The sequence below is a fragment of the Ailuropoda melanoleuca genome, chromosome 5 (assembly GCF_002007445.2).
Source record: "Ailuropoda melanoleuca isolate Jingjing chromosome 5, ASM200744v2, whole genome shotgun sequence".
Classification (NCBI taxonomy): Eukaryota; Metazoa; Chordata; class Mammalia; order Carnivora; family Ursidae; genus Ailuropoda; species Ailuropoda melanoleuca.
The window spans coordinates 1,148,368-1,151,396 of record NC_048222.1 but is presented as its reverse complement, the minus strand read 5'-3'; the positions used below and the strand labels follow the sequence as shown (position 1 = coordinate 1,151,396).

The window sequence follows — 3,029 nt, the reverse complement described above, 5'->3', positions numbered from 1 at the left end:
CTGGTGCATTTGTCTCACATCACCCTATTGTTACTTTCTACTTATATTAACTGCACAATCTTCCATAAAATCCCAGGTAACAAATCTCAACCTGAGGAAAAAACATTACTATGTGTTCTCCCTTAATCCTTTGGGATTAAGGTAAGCCTCAATGATTAGAGAAAATTAAGAAAGCCAGGTAAGCCTCAATGATTAGAGAAAATTAAGAAAACTTTCTTTTACTTTGAATGTATTTAACTGTGGAAAATAAATTTACTATAAGAAATTTGAAGCTGAGAAGTTTTCACCAAAGTTAAGCTCTTTATTTGAAAATTAAAATATTCGTGACAACAATTTGTGTTCTATTCTGCTTTATTTTTTCCCAGTTTACTAGTTACATATGTGTTTATTAATTGCAGCAGCCCAGGATTCTCTACATCACACAGCACAGTAGATATTTTAACATGTCCACTTAAAAATTTTAGTCTTGCTATTTTTGCTATTATCAAAGAATCAGCATGACAAAGGGTCTGAATTACACTTATTTCCTTCCTTCTGCTATGCTGTCGTTTTCATACTTGTCTCTCTTTCTTTGTGAGGTCACTATTATCCTAGTATCCTCTATTCCAATTATGAGTCTGTCTCTAATGAATCAGCTCTCTTTATTCTTCTTAGCCATATTAAAGTCAATCTTTTTCAATTTACTTTTTAAAATTACTCTCTGCACCACAGTGTCCCTTCTTCTCTCTCCATTACCCATAGGGCCATGCACCTCTCTTCTGCAAGCTAATCACGTTGTTTCAGTGTTTCTAAAAAACTACCAGAAGACAAATATATTCAAAGTTGCCATTTTATTGCTGGACAGAATACCTCCCCCGATCCTCGGATTCTATGCTACGAAAGTCTTTTTCCTTCAAAAGGGTGTAAGAGACCTGAGTTGACAGCATTTCATTTAGTAGATCCAATTATAACCTAAGTAAAAAGGTAACACTGACACTATGAAGTAACTGCAGACTTACAGCACCTTGATAAGAATATCCAGGGGTGCCTGGGTGGCTCAGTCAGTCGAGCGTCTGACTTCAGCTCAGGCCCTGAACTCAGCGTCCTAGGATCCAGTCCCACATTGGGCTCTGTACTCAGTGGGAAGTCTGCGTGTTCCTCTGCCCCTCTCCCTGCTTGTGCGCTCTCTCAAATAAGTAAATAAAATCTTTGAAAAATATATATATATAATATCCAGGTCATGATAGGCAGTAGTTTCCCTGTACTTTGTGTTTTTCAAGTCATGTCTTGGATACTGAACTCAGCCCTGGTTGTCACAGTTCCAGAAAGTCATTGTCAACAATGAGAGTATGTGGAAGATGGTTATAAGGTGATAACAGACTGGATAACCTTGTTATAGGAAGAATCGTTGTGGAAAATTAAACATTTTGGCCTAAAGAAAATTTAGGTTTCTCTAGCTTAAAATATTTAAATGGCTATCATATGAAGAGAGATTAGACATGATGTCTATTCAATAAAGCTGAAATACTTTGTCTTATGAATGAGAAAAAACTTCCTACTTAATAAAAGGAAGATGATTATAAGCTGGAATTTTCCAACAGTGAAATAATTTGTGTTCTGTGTTTGAACAAATGATGAATGGCTTATATGGCTGGGCAGAAGCTATCCTAATATAGGATGGGTTGCTAGACTTGACGGCTTCTCTGTTCCTTAAAATTCCTGACATTCACTGGTTTTCAGAAAATATAGATCAAGTATTCATTTTATTCTTACCAGGTATACCGACGATGTGAAAGGAGGACAATGGAAAGATCCAATGACAGCGCAGAGTATGGCTTTATCTTATTGGGCTTCTCTGACTGTCCCAAGCTGGAGCTGGTGCTCTTCACAGTAAATTTCACCCTGTATTCAGTGGCCCTGTTGGGAAATTCAACCATAATCCTTGCGTGTATATTAGACACCCGACTTCACACCCCGATGTACTTCTTTCCGGCCAATCTTTCCTTCCTAGATCTCTGCTTCAGTGCTAGTTGTATCCCACAGATGCTGGCGAACCTCTGGGGCCCTGACAAGACCATCAGCTACGCCGGCTGTGCGGTGCAGCTTTTCTCCTTCCTCCCCGTGGGGAGCGTCGAGTGCGTCCTCCTGGCCGTGATGGCCTATGACCGATCCGCGGCAGTCTGCAAACCCCTGCACTATCTGGTCGTCATGCACCCTCAGCTGTGTGTGCGACTGGTGGCTGTGGCCTGGGGCAGCGGACTGGTCAACGCCATCGTCGTGTGCCCACTCACCATGACGCTGTCCAGATGCGGCCGGCGCCGGGTCAGCCACTTCCTCCGCGAAATGCCAGCGCCGATCAGGATGGCTTGTGTGGGCGCGCGCAGTGGAGATGCTGGCCTTTCCCTTCGCCGTTCTCGCCGTGCTGCTGCCGCTCGCCCTCATTCTCGTCTCCTACGGCCACATCGGCCACACCGCCGCAGCCGTGCTCAGGGTGAGGTCCGCGGCCGGGCGCCGGAAGGCGTTCAGCACCTGCAGCTCGCACCTGCCCGTGCTCTCCTTGTTCTACGGGAGCATCGCCTACTGCACATGCAGCCAGGCAACAGCGCCTCCCTGGACCGGGGCAAGTTCCTCACCCTCTTCTCCAGCCTCGTAACGCCCATGTTGAACCCGCTCATATAACCTTAAGGAACAAAGAGGTGAAGGGGGCGCTGACAAAGGTTTTGGGGAGGCAGCACTGAACAGGAGCACAATGGGCTCTGTTATGCGGTCCTAGGCGAAAAAATCTCTTTTCAAACACTGCCATTTACTTTGTGCTTATAATAAAATTAGCCCACGTGTCAAACCCTTGGGGTTTTAAAAACATGGGTAAATACCATGAAGGGTATCCAGAGTCAAGAGGAACCAACCCGAGTCATGTGAATTATTCATCTGTCTCAGCAAAATAATATTTAGTAAAAAGAATTAAGTCTTAGAAGAACAGTGAAATGATTTTCACATAGGTATAAAATAAAATGTATTAAAGATTTTATTCCACTCAATTAGTGGAACTA

General features: G+C 43.3%; 1 pseudogene; it reads left to right on the top strand.

The window, feature by feature from the left end:
* The first annotated feature begins 1,782 nt into the window (after positions 1-1,782).
* Positions 1,783-2,717, top strand: LOC100467945 (annotated as a pseudogene).
* The last annotated feature ends 312 nt before the right edge of the window (positions 2,718-3,029 follow it).